The sequence below is a fragment of the Rhipicephalus microplus genome, chromosome 1 (assembly GCF_043290135.1).
Source record: "Rhipicephalus microplus isolate Deutch F79 chromosome 1, USDA_Rmic, whole genome shotgun sequence".
Lineage (NCBI taxonomy): Eukaryota > Metazoa > Arthropoda > Arachnida > Ixodida > Ixodidae > Rhipicephalus > Rhipicephalus microplus.
The window spans coordinates 74,400,986-74,415,617 of NC_134700.1; positions in this window are offsets into that span (position 1 = coordinate 74,400,986).

Genomic DNA, 14,632 nt, shown 5'->3' on the forward strand with positions numbered 1-14,632 from the left:
TTTCATCATTGTTCAAAGCCCGCCTCATATATTACATAATCTCGTCAGCTAGAATATGTTGACATCATCGCAAACACCAGCGTTGGCGCTGTCACCGACTGGGATTCGCTGAAATACAATTAACTCAGAAGTATCTCAAAATTCACATTTAAATCTAATCCAACATTATTAGGAGCACTGAACCAAATTCGATGCGTTTGCAAAGTGGAAAGAATTAAGGTCAGACTGGTGACTGAAGGTGCAAAATAAACGTAGGTTAGCTGGAAAAAAAAATTCTCTTTAAATGGCGCGCCGAAAGAACACGTCGGCGGCGGCGGCGCGCTGATCGGTTGGCATCGGCGGCAATGTCGTAGCAAAAACTGTCGGCGGCGACGAGCCGAAGGGTCGGCGTGCCGGCGATATAGATGGGTATACCGACCCGACAGGCAAAATGATCATTGATATGTGTGAAAGGCTTGATTTGATCATTTGCAACAGTACCGAGAAGTGTGAAGGGCCAACAACATGGGAGGTAGGAAGGCTGCAGTCGACGATAGATTATGCACTGATGTCACATAGGATGTATGATAAGCTCAGGGGAATGCACATAGATGAAGGTGGCTCCAGAAGTCTGGGTAGTGATCACAAACGTATCAAGCTAAGTTTTGGAAGAGCAGTGAAAGTGGGAAGGAGACAAGATGAGCAACTGCAGGAAAATTTTTATTCGGAAAGGCAAATTGAAATAGCCACTAAACAAATTGAGAAAGTAATCACGGAGGATAATAAGACAGTGTGGACATACATGAATCTAATTAGACTCTTTGAGCTAGAGCTTGCTAAGACGCGTAACAAGTCACCCCGGAAAAGACACAAACCCAAAAGTTGGTGGGATGAGGAAGTTAAGAGAGCCATAGCAAAACGTCAGGAAGCCTCTAGGGAACACAGGCATGCTAAGCAGCGGGGTGAACCGACAGATGATGTTGAAAGAAAATGGGAAACCTTTCTAAGCTGTAGAAGGGCGGCATCCCTTCTGATCAATGAAAAAATTAGAAGAAAGGGAGCTCATTGGCTGGCAGAAGTACATAAAAAAGATAGAAAGGCAGCTGCGAAATTTTGGAACCATCTAAACTCCCTAAGAAATGAGACGAGCCTTGAGCAGAGTTTTATGACTACAGCCCAAGGTGCCAGGCTAGAAGGAGACGAAGCTATTGAATATACAAGAGCAAGGGTGACAGAAAAATTTGACCAAAGAAGTACTTTATGCGCCGCAATAGACAAGGGCGAATCAAGTGGTGCAATGGCTCCATTTTCACAACGAGAGTGGGAAAGGGCTGAGAAAAGGGTTTCTTGTAGTACATCAACAGGCCCAGATGGCATTACAATTATGCTGACAAAGACATTTTGTCCGAAGTCTAAGCAGGCTTTGAGAGAGGCAGCGAGCAAAATAATAATCGATGGTGAAGTTCCCGATGGATGGAAACTTAGCAGGATGAGCATGATCTATAAAGGAAATGGGGACAAAGCTGACATAAACAACTACCGTCCTATAACAGTGACATCAGTGGTCTACAGGCTATGGTCTACAGGATGCAGATTATAAAGGAAAGACTGCAGGCATGGATAGAGGATGAGGGGGTGCTGGGGGAACTGCAGAATGGGTTTCGGAAACACAGGAGGTTGGAAGACAATCTGTTCTCACTGACGCAGTGCATCGAAATAGCAGAAAAGGAACACATGCCCCTGTGGCTAGCATTCTTGGATATCAAGGGAGCGTACGATAGCGTGGTTCAAGAGGAATTGTGGGGAATACTGGACACACTAGGCGTGGAACATGTAGTCACTAATCTTTTAAAGGGTATCTATAAAGGTAACAAGGTAGTTATAAAGTGGGAAAAACAGGTATGCAAGCCTCCAGAGGTAAAACGGGGGCTTAGGCAGGGGTGCCCCCTGTCACCCTTATTATTCATGGTGTACCTACAAGGATTAGAGGCAAAATTAGAGGGAAGTGGGCTGGACTTCAACCTCTCTTTATTCAAACAAGGAAAACTTATTGATCAGGCACTACCAGCATTAATGTACGCAGATGATATAGTGCTAATGGCCAACAACAAGGAATATTTGCAGAGATTGATGGACATCTGCGGTAATGAGAAAGATAGGTTAGGTTTCAGATTCAGTAAGAAAAATCAGCAGTCATGATTTTCAATCACAACGAAGGTAGTGAGCTTAGGATACAGGACGTCACGCTAGAGATAACACATAAATACAAATATCTGGGCGTATGGATAAGCAATGGGACCGAGTACCTGAGGGAACACGAAATATACGTGACGACTAAAGGTATGAGGAATGCAGCAGTGATGAAAATTAGGGCGCTGTGGAATTACAATAGGTATGATGTTGTGAGAGGAATATGGAAAGGGGTCATGGTTCCTGGGCTGACATTCGGCAATGTGGTCTTGTGCATGAGATCAGAAGTTCAAGCAAGATTAGAAATTAAGCAACGTGGAATAGGTAGGCTTGCTTTAGGAGCTCACGGGAATACACCAAATCAGGGAGTACAAGGTGATATGGGATGGACATCATTTGAGGGCAGGGAAGCTAGCAGCAAGATAAAATTTGAGAAGCGATTGAGAGAAATGAAGGAGGAGCGTTGGGCTAGGAAGGTTTTCAGCTACTTGTACATGAAGAATGTCGATACAAAATGGAGGAAGCGAACCAGGAAGTTGACTGGTAAATACTTAGAAAACGGCAGGTGTCCAAACCAAAAAGAACTATCGGTTAAGAAGAAAGTGAAGGAAACGGAGACTGACATGTGGAAAATGGGCATGATTAAGAAGTCCGCACTTGAGATCTATCGAACTTTTAAGCAGGAAATTGCCAAGGAAAGGATCTATGATAATACTCGGGGTAGTTCTCTACTGTTTGAGGCATGGACGGGAGTACTGCGAACCAAGACATATCGGGCCAAATAAGAAGGGGTAGACACAGTATGCAGTGCGTGTGGAGAGGAAGAAGAAACTGCCGAACACTTGATAATGTTCTGTAAAGGGCTTCACCCTATAGTTCAGTATGATGGCGCAGAGTTTTTCAAAGCACTGGGGTTTAGGGACTGGGAGGGCAAAATAGACTTTAAGCAAGTAGACTTAACTAGAAGGAGGTTATCTGATTGGTGGCTAAAGTCAAGGCACGAGTGAAAATTAAACTCTTCCCTGCAAAGTACGAATCCTCAAACTCACTTTTTAAGGAAAAAATAAATAAATATAGTTTTGAGTTCATTAAGTATTACGGCTTGGTGGCGCTAGCCACCGCCCAATCTAAAGGGTACAGCCATATTCATCTATCCATTTATCCATCCATCCATACACACCTCTACTTCTGTTTTGTATCCGTTTTTTTTTGTTACGTCACGCTTGAATGTCCGTCATAAAGGAAGGAAAGGTCCTGACGTCACTTCTTGTGAAGCCGCACTGAAGCCGCGATGAAGCCGGAAGTCGGCCATATTGACTGGGCCAATTCTCCTCTCTTGTTTACATCCGAATGTAAAGCAGAAGGCACGACCTCTCGCCAGCTCGGAGAGCTGGATGGATGAATGGATGGATGAACTCCGTAAATTCTGTGCGGTGCGCGCATTAGTGAGAGATAAAACAATTTCTATATATTCTTGTGTCATAAGAGTTCTGGAAAAAATGAGCCAAAGCTGCGAAACGTCAAAGTTTCCTCTGCCAGTTTGTTTTTGAGTCAGCTGACATAGTACGGACACGAACGAAGCTTTGTGTATTTGCGAAGCATGCTGCTTACTTGGCGCCTAATGAAGAGAAACTGAAACATCGTAAAACTCTGCCTTGCCCGTGGAGAGAAATCTGCCCTAAATTGACATCACGCTGCATGCGCAAATAATTAAAAAAATGTAAAGGACCTGTAATATAACAAAAGGAGTAAATAAGTGTGGTCGTTGCGTCCAAGCTTCACTATTACACTCATACCACACCTCTGACTGAAAAAGCACTCTCCAAGATTAGTGACGTCAAAAGAATGACGTCTGGATAGACTCGCAGTCACACCCCAGAACAATCTATTTCTAGCTTTTGCTGGGGATGGCTAAAACTGTCAGTGCGAACGTTCATCACATAAGAAAGGACAACACAGGAAGGAAACGTATCATTTGCTTAAACATCGGAAGTCAGTAGACAAGAGATTTTGCTCGCTAGGAGTGTATATAAAGGTCATTTAATGCAATATACGGGCAGCTCTAAAAGTTTAGCGCATTAAGCGTCTCTCCGAAATCGAAATCGTCACCTTCCATGCATTCTCTCAGAACGCTGAAGGTCGCGTCCCCTAAACGTCTGTGCACGAAATAAAAACAAAAACGACCAAGTATAAATTAACTTCCAAAATATGCGAATATTCATCTCTAATTTGGCTTTCTCCGTCGTTATCGCATACATACAGACACAATCGTATGCATGTCTACCACAGTTGAAAAGATGTTCTAGATTTTTCTCGCCCAGTCAAACCCAGCGTACGTCCTTAAATGCTGGAATCTTATCCACAAAACACTCAGTTTAAAGGCTTATTGAGCGCGCTAATAAATACGAACGAAGACGGGAAAAAGACAGGCTATGGGGACTGCACGCGGCCTGTCTTTCCATGTCTTCATCCGTGTTTAACAGCGCACTCAATAAGCCTTCAAAGTGAATGTAAACAGCATGGAGATGTAAGGGGACTGGCAAACGCTCCGTAAATGATTTGTTTTCCAGCATACACATTGAATGTGACATCTTTGAACGCGCCTCATTTGTTCACATGGCTAACACTGTATCACAAGAAATTTCATTTATGTTTACTCTCACAGCGATGCTGTTATATCTGCTAGGTTTTTTTCGTATTAACTTACACTTTGTATTGTTTTTATTTCCAAGTAACTGTTAATCTTTTATGTATCATCAAATGTACCACTTGCATCTGTAATGCCGTCGGGCCTTGAGGCTACATTTAAATGAAGGAATATTGAAGGAGCCTCTTTTCAACGGGTAAGTAAGGGCAAGTGGAGCTCGCAGTCTTTGTGCGTAATGTACACCGCTTTTTTTTTCTGAGTAACAGACAGGCGGGCAATTTATGTAGGCCACAATGGCATATAGTGATTCATGAAACACACGAGAAAAGCGCTAATTTGTCTCCCATGAGGAGACACTGCTCAGCGGCTTATGATGCAAATGCTACAACGCAACGAATACAAAAAGAGCGAAATGACCATGGGACTATGCATGCGATTTTTTTTCTTTGTTTCCATCTTCAAAGACTCCGTTCTTACAAGACGCAAGAAAGTGCGGGTTGAAGCGGAGCGCAGTGCTCGAGTCTCGTTTGTTTGTGAGACCCATTTTTATCTTCATACCAGCCCATGCTCCCTCCCCCTTTCGTTTCCTTAAAAGGAGTACAAAAAAACAAAATTTTGAAAGCGAGATAACCTGTCAAACTGATTTGTGTTAATAAGCACATCATCTACAAAATGTAAACAAATATTGTCGCCCAGAAAGTAGTCAAAATTAATTCTGAATCACGTGTCGTCCTACGGCGCACTAGATATGCCTTCGTCATTAGGGTAAACAAACAACCACCCCCGGCGTCACATGTTTTGTGTTGGCTCTCCTGGTGAACCATTGCAAGGGAAAGAGGGGCAGACTAGTACGGGAATACAATGGCTGCTTCTCGAGCTTCAGTGACACCTTTTGAAGGGGTCACGCATATTTACAACGCCGGAGAGGAGATCACAGGAGCACCCACACAACCTTCGTTGAAAAGGCTTGTCGACATGGTTATTCACATGCACGCAGTATTGTGCGTCCACCTAGCAAGTTAGCTTTGCACGAAAACCCAGGATTACTTTTCTTCACGCGACACCCCTCTGGGTCCCGCCTCACTTGGCACTCTGTGGAACCAAGACTTGAACAATTAACATCACGTGCTCGAGCAAATGAACTTTTCGGCCGTGAGTTGCAAAAAAAAAGCGACATCTTTTGCGTAAGAGCTTTTTTGCTCACAGAGTTCAAAAAATAGGGGCTATTTATGACGTGCGCGAGTCTTATCTCCTATCACAGTGTGTTGAAGACGGGCGTGCTAGGGCGTAATGTACGACTGGAGGGGGGGGGGGTCGCAAATTAAATGGTTGCCGCAAAGGCTTTAGCAACGCTTCATTGCGCAAAACATCCTTTCTTTTTATCTTGCTGTGTTATCTCCATGCCTTCTCATGAAACCCCTACAGTTTTGTTTTGTGCTTGCCAGCCATGGGTGAGGCGAGTTTTAGCTAATCACACCAGCCTCACAGATCAGTTACTGCAGGTTTCCCCTGAAAAGCAACCATACACGTACAAAAATGTGCGAAATCACCTTTCTCTGGCAAGAATAAAGAAATATGAACAAACGTGAAAACTACAATCAAAATAACCAATCACCAAATCAAATCACCACCCGTCACCTGTGTTGGAAAGGAGAAAATAATCCGTGACCTCGGCACCAACGGATATTTACAAAGGCGTTTATTCGCAGAGAAGGGGAAAAGTGAGACCAACCGCGCCGCAACAACGCCACGTGTTCATACCCTACATCGCGGGCACCCGACTTGCCTTTTTAGGCAAGAGTCGACGATGCCTTCCACCACCATCGGCACTTTCATGCGCTGGTCCAAAGACCTTGCACGCGCGGGTAGACCTCAGGGCGTCATGTGCAGAATCGCGTGCGCCGGCTAATTACCAAGAACTTCCATGAAAAAAAATGTGGCAGCCCAGCAATGACTTCCATCAAATGATCAGTGAACGGAGCGCAGAGGCAGAACACTGCAAGCGTGTAGGCTATTATACCAGTCACGACGGCGCGCGGTGATCTTCTAAACAGAAAGAAACCTTCGCTGGCAGCTCCCCTTTGAGTCCTGACACATTCAGCCGACAGTGAGAGACACCAATCGCACCACTGGGGACACTGCCCTCCATCTACTTCCAAGACTTGCAACGAGTCGTGGCAAACATCTCGGGCCTTCTCAACCCTGAAGAAAAAAGCCGATGAGGCTTCAAAACATCGAGTTTCTTAATATACATATTGGCTGGAGTTTTCATTCTTCTGTTATCCCAACCGAGCAGACTTGTGCCGAATGTTTACCTCTGAAATAGTACAGATATCTGTGTTGCACACCCTAATCCCGGAGAGTATAGAGCTCGTTGCTGCGTTTTGTAGCCTGTCTGCATTCCTTGGGGCGTACTAAGAACCCAAAAGCTCAGGTATGATTAACTTAAGCCTGGGAAAAGCCTGCCTCATCAAGCTTTTCGCAGAATGGACTGGGCGAACACAATGACGGGTGAGGAACCACCGAAATTGCTTCCGCGTATCAAACCTGACTATGAATAGAAGGAAGTTTGAACAAAAATAGAACAATACAAAAAACGGGCGCTGTTATGCCATCTCGGTATGGAGTCCTGAACAGCAGGCGTGCTGGCAAGATGTTTAGAAGCTCCTCAATTTCTCGGAAGGTCACAAAAATGTTTGACCTCATTACAGTTTGAACAAATTTGTTTTTGCCAGTGACTAAGCGTCACGAGTGGCAGGAGCGGTGTGTTAATTCCTGCCCCCTTCCTCCTTGGAATCCAGTCGGAAAGCTTTCAACGTATCACGTTGTAGGAAATGATATAAATTCTGATAGCAAGTGTTGTCAGAACATTTACAAAATTTGAAATTTGTCGAGATGGTGCTTTGCTATTGGAAACTTTTTTAGCACAAAACAATACATCGAAAGGGCATTCACAAGCGCCCGTCCCGTGTCTCTTGTTCTTGGGAATATTTTGTCTTGCATGCCGTACTTTACACATTGCCACATTTTTTCGTGCAAGAACGAAAGCGGCATCTCAGGACAAGCAGTTCAGTGCAGGAGAGAGCGTAGGGGCGCTCGATGATCGCGAATCATGCTGCTCTGTCGCTTTGGAAGCCGCATGATTTATGAAGGTGGAATACAGTGCTCATTTTCCGTTGATTTGTTACATATATGAGGATTAAGCTCAATGTAAATCACGATGTCGCGTACTAACATTTCCTGGAGCTGCACATGTGCCAGAACATTCTGCACAACCAACTTTCATGCCCTCTTAAAGCCGTGTTCTTATATTTCGAACATTGTGAATTAGACTAGAGGCACAATACTGGAGTGACGGATAATTATTCAGTTTTTCCTCCTGTTAGCATCGCAATCCGACATGCGCTCTTCTCTCCTCTGGGAAAAGATCGTACGTGTTTTGTAGCACGCATGAGCATAATTGCTCATTATACCTTGTCATAGTCTGCGAACGGTGTACTTTACAAAGCGCAGATGCATTTCCTATCAGCATTAAAGTTAAAGCCATGGTGCGATGCATAAAATCAATATTACATCACCAAAAAATACGGGTTTTTTAGTTCCTATATCGAACTAGGAACCCGCTGGAACTCGGACTCAGCCGGACTCAGCCAGGCTCACTCGGACTGAGGCTTACCTAAGTAGAACTCAGCCGGACTCATTCTGTCTCATGCCTCAATCTGAGTCTTTCAATTCCTCTATTAGACTCATCATTGAGTTTGCCGACCTATAATCGGAACACATCTCTCGTTCGAGTCACGCGTTGATGAAGACCTTTTGGGTGCTTTCACAATGGCGAAATATGAGAGAATGATGAAGGGTGGTTGCTATGCCCACATGATGATAATAGGAATTTATCTTTACCGATACACGTAAAAAGAAACCAACGAAAAACACGATTGCAGCATAGGAACCAGGAAAGACAAGTGCTGGGCTTAAAACTAAATGTTATTACAGAAAGCCCCTACAGTAATCAACCAGAAGCACATGCTTAAAAAGGCTATCTATACCACAGTTGCACAATTAACTGTACTTTTCTTTTTCTTTAAATCTTTCAAGGTGGTATGAAACAGCTGATTTCCATGGAACACCAAAATATCAACGCCAAGTATACCCGCTATCTATGCCGCGAGTTGTTCTTCTGCGAGGAAAGCTGGGGGATCTCACACATGGCACTTCGCTCTGTTTTTATTTCGAAGGCTTCACGAGTTTCGCGTTCAATCTTTTTTTTTTTTTTGCCTATTATATTCAATGATTTGAAAGAAATCTCTTTATCATGCGGTCGTGTTTACAGAGATCAGACGGGTTGAGGCCTAGTGACACCTATAGGCAGTGTGAATACCCTTCAGGCACAAAACTGGCCTTTTCGCTAGTCTCTGCGTCACCAATGTATCAGTGTCATCGGCAAAGGAAGAAATAGATTGAAAGTCAAGGTTATGAAGCCTTAAAAGAACAAAAAAAGGGCAAAGTGCAACGCATGTATAAGTGATCCTTCATTTGTCCATAGAGCTAGATAAGGGGTTCGCGTCGCTAGATAGTAGGTGCACGTGACGTTGATCATGGAAGTGTGCTGTTTGTATCATTTTTGCACGCTTCTTGCCTTTGTAGTGTTAGGTGTACAGCTGTGGAACGCCTCAGCCTATTTTTCATTAATGCGCTTCTGGTACATGGGTTTGTGAACTTGCCGCCATAAGCCTTTTGCTCGATGTCCTGTCAGGTTGAGCTCCTTAGTTTGTTCTTTCAAAAAAAAATTATAAACCAACTTGCCGAGCAAGCTACGGATGTGGTGTCCTTTTCGAAACACATTTGTGACAAATCGGCATCTATAGTTAGTTGAACTAAGTCTGAGATAAAAACTGGTGGAGGAAAGGCAGATTGCTTGGTTTGATAGCGCGGCGTGGAGCGCCGCACGGTGTGCAGTACAAAGCACGTTGAAAATACAAGCCCACGCTTCAGTGTTTTCTCCGCATTCTACATTTGCGCGTTGATGATGATATGTGGGGTTTAACGTCCCAAAACCACCATATGATTATGAGAGACGCCGTAGTGGAGGGCTCCGGAAATTTCGACCACCTGGGGTTCTTTAACGTGCACCCAAATCTGAGCCCACGGGCCTACAACATTTCCGCCTCCATCGGAAATGCAGCCGCCGCAGCAGGGATTCGAACCCATGACCTGCGGATGCACACAATTGCGCGTTACTTCACAGTTCACAAAAACTTAATTCATGGTGATCACCATTTCGTCCAATATTGTTGACTTTGCTCAACATGCCGATACAATGGGGATCGTTTCTGTTTGACAGAGCAATTCGTATAATAATTGTCATTTTACCTTTTTTTCATTAAAAGCCATGCATGTGATCCAGTTTCTTGACTATTTTCTTTCTTTTTTTTTGTTAATAAGCCTTGAACAGTTAGCCCTTCCTCAGTTATAACAATATCTTCCTTACACATTGAACTTCTACCCTGCCCGTCCCCAGGTCTGGCCCCCACCCTTCGCATTTGAGCTGCCTTTGTTCTTAGACTCGCTTGCACAGTTGCACAGTCATAATTATGGATACTCCTGTACCAACTTTCCACACTTTTCATCATTGTTCAAAGCCCGCCTCATATATTACATATTCTCGTCAGCTAGAATATGTCGACATCATCGCAAACACCAGCGTTGGCGCTGTCACCGACTGGGATTCGCTGAAATACAATTAACTCAGAAGTATCTCAAAATTCACATTTAAATCTAATCCAACATTATTAGGAGCACTGAACCAAATTCGATGCGTTTGCAAAGTGGACAGAATTAAGGTCAGACTGGTGACTGAAGGTGCAAAATAAACGTAGGTTAGCTGGAAAAAAAAATTCTCATTAAATGGCGCGCCGAAAGAACACGTCGGCGGCGGCGGCGCGCTGATCGGTTGGCATCGGCGGCAACGTCGTAGCAAAAACTGTCGGCGGCGACGCGCCGAGGGGTCGGCGTGCCGGCGATATAGATGAGTATACCGACCCGACAGGCAAAATGATCATTGATATGTGTGAAAGGCTTGATTTGATCATTTGCAACAGTACCGAGAAGTGTGAAGGGCAAACAACATGGGAGGTAGGAAGGCTGCAGTCGACGATAGATTATGCACTGATGTCACATAGGATGTATGATAAGCTCAGGGGAATGCACATAGATGAAGGTGGCTCCAGAAGTCTGGGTAGTGATCACAAACGTATCAAGCTAAGTTTTGGAAGAGCAGTGAAAGTGGGAAGGAGACAAGATGAGCAACTGCAGGAAAATTTTTATTCAGAAAGGCAAATTGAAATAGCCACTAAACAAATTGAGAAAGTAATCACGGAGGATAATAAGACAGTGTGGACATACATGAATCTAATTAGACTCTTTGAGCTAGAGCTTGCTAAGACGCGTAACAAGTCACCCCGGAAAAGACACAAACCCAAAAGTTGGTGGGATGAGGAAGTTAAGAGAGCCATAGCAAAACGTCAGGAAGCCTCTAGGGAACACAGGCATGCTAAGCAGCGGGGTGAACCGACAGATGATGTTGAAAGAAAATGGGAAATCTTTCTAAGCTGTAGAAGGGCGGCATCCCTTCTGATCAATGAAAAGATTAGAAGAAAGGGAGTTCAGTGGCTGGCAGAAGTACATAAAAAAGATAGAAAGGCAGCTGCGAAATTTTGGAACCATCTAAACTCCCTAAGAAATGAGACGAGCCTAGAGCAGAGTTTTATGACTACAGCCCAAGGTGCCAGGCTAGAAGGAGACGAAGCTATTGAATATACAAGAGCAAGGGTGACAGAAAAATTTGATCAAAGAAGTACTTTATGCGCCGCAATAGACAAGGGCGAATCAAGTGATGCAATGGCTCCATTTTCACAACGAGAGTGGGAAAGGGCTGAGAAAAGGGTTTCTTGTAGTACATCAACAGGCCCAGATGGCATTACAATTATGCTGACAAAGACATTTTGTCCGAAGTCTAAGCAGGCTTTGAGAGAGGCAGTGAGCAAAATAATAATCGATGGTGAAGTTCCCGATGGATGGAAACTTAGCAGGATGAGCATGATCTATAAAGGAAATGGGGACAAAGCTGACATAAACAACTACCGTCCTATAACAGTGACATCAGTGGTCTACAGGCTATGGTCTACAGGATGCAGATTATAAAGGAAAGACTGCAGGCATGGATAGAGGATGAGGGGGTGCTGGGGGAACTGCAGAATGGGTTTCGGAAACACAGGAGGTTGGAAGACAATCTGTTCTCACTGACGCAGTGCATCGAAATAGCAGAAAAGGAACACATGCCCCTGTGGCTAGCATTCTTGGATATCAAGGGAGCGTACGATAGCGTGGTTTAAGAGGAATTGTGGGGAATACTGGACACACTAGGCGTGGAACATGTAGTCACTAATCTTTTAAAGGGTATCTATAAAGGTAACAAGGTAGTTATAAAGTGGGAAAAACAGGTATCCAAGCTTGCAGAGGTAAAACGGGGGCTTAGGCAGGGGTGCCCCCTGTCACCCTTATTATTCATGATGTACCTACAAGGATTAGAGGCAAAATTAGAGGGAAGTGGGCTGGACTTCAACCTCTCTTTATTCAAACAAGGAAAACTTATTGATCAGGCACTACCAGCATTAATGTACGCAGATGATATAGTGCTAATGGCCAACAACAAAGAATATTTGCAGAGATTGATGGACATCTGCGGTAATGAGAGAGATAGGTTAGGTTTCAGATTCAGTAAGAAAAATCAGCAGTCATGATTTTCAATGACAACGAAGGTAGTGAGCTTAGGATACAGGACGTCACGCTAGAGATAACACATAAATACAAATATCTGGGCGTATGGATAAGCAATGGGACCGAGTACCTGAGGGAACACGAAATATACGTGACGACTAAAGGTATGAGGAATGCAGCAGTGATGAAAATTAGGGCGCTGTGGAATTACAATAGGTATGATGTTGTGAGAGGAATATGGAAAGGGGTCATGGTTCCTGGGCTGACATTCGGCAATGTGGTCTTGTGCATGAGATCAGAAGTTCAAGCAAGATTAGAAATTAAGCAACGTGGAATAGGTTGGCTTGCTTTAGGAGCTCACGGGAATACACCAAATCAGGGAGTACAAGGTGATATGGGATGGACATCATTTCAGGGCAGGGAAGCTAGCAGCAAGATAAAATTTGAGAAGCGATTGAGAGAAATGAAGGAGGAGCGTTGGGCTAGGAAGGTTTTCAGCTACTTGTACATGAAGAATGTCGATACAAAATGGAGGAAGCGAACCAGGAAGTTGACTGGTAAATACTTAGAAAACGGCAGGTGTCCAAACCAAAAAGAACTATCGGTTAAGAAGAAAGTGAAGGAAACGGAGACTGACATGTGGAAAATGGGCATGATTAAGAAGTCCGCACTTGAGATCTATCGAACTTTTAAGCAGGAAATTGCCAAGGAAAGGATCTATGATAATACTCGGGGTAGTTCTCTACTGTTTGAGGCATGGACGGGAGTGCTGCGAACCAAGACATATCGGGCCAAATACGAAGGGGTAGACACAGTATGCAGTGCGTGTGGAGAGGAAGAAGAAACTGCCGAACACTTGATAATGTTCTGTAAAGGGCTTCACCCTATAGTTCAGTATGATGGCGCAGAGTTTTTCAAAGCACTGGGGTTTAGGGACCGGGAGGGCAAAATAGACTTTAAGCAAGTAGACTTAACTAGAAGGAGGTTATCTTATTGGTGGCTAAAGTCAAGGCACGAGTGAAAATTAAACTCTTCCCTGCAAAGTACGAATCCTCAAACTCACTTTTTAAGGAAAAAATAAATCAATATAGTTTTGAGTTCATTAAGTATTACGGCTTGGTGGCGCTAGCCACCGCCCAATCTAAAGGGTACAGCCATATTCATCCATCCATTCATCCATCCATCCATACACACCTCTACTTCTGTTTTGTATCCGTTTTTTTTTTGTTACGTCACGCTTGAATGTCCGTCATAAATGAAGGAAAGGTCCTGACGTCACTTCTTGTGAAGCCGCACTGAAGCCGCGATGAAGCCGGAAGTCGGCCATATTGACTGGGCCAATTCTCCTCTCTTGTTTACATCCGAATGTAAACCAGAAGGCACGACCTCTCGCCAGCTCGTAGAGCTGGATGGATGAATGGATGGATGGATATGGCTGTACCCTTTAGATTGGGCGGTGGCTAGCGCTACTACGCCGTATTACTTAATGAACCAAAAACTAGATTTATTCTTTTTCTTTAAAAAGTGAGTTTGAGGATTCGTACTTTGCAGGGAAGGGTTTAATTTTCACTTGTGTCTTGACTTCAGCCACCAATCAGATAACCTCCTTCTAGTTAAGTCTACCCGCTTAAATTCTATTTTGCCCTCCCGGTCCCTAAACCCCAGTGCTTTGAAAAACTCTGCGCCATCACCCTGAACTATAGGGTGAAGCCCTTTACAGAACATTATCAAGTGTTCGGCAGTTTCTTCTTCCTCTCCACACGCACTGCATACTGTGTCGACCCCTTCGTATTTGGCCCGATATGTCTTGGTTCGCAGTACTCCCGTCCTGGCCTCAAACAGTAGAGAACTACCCAGAGTATTATCATAGATCCTTTCCTTGGCAATTTCCTGCTTAAACGTTTGATAGATCTCTAGTGCGGACTTCTTAATCATGCCCATTCTCCACATGTCAGTTTCCGTATCCTTCACTTTCTTCTTAACCGATAGTTCTTTTTTGGTTTGGCCACCTCCTGTTTTCTAAGTATTTACCAGTCA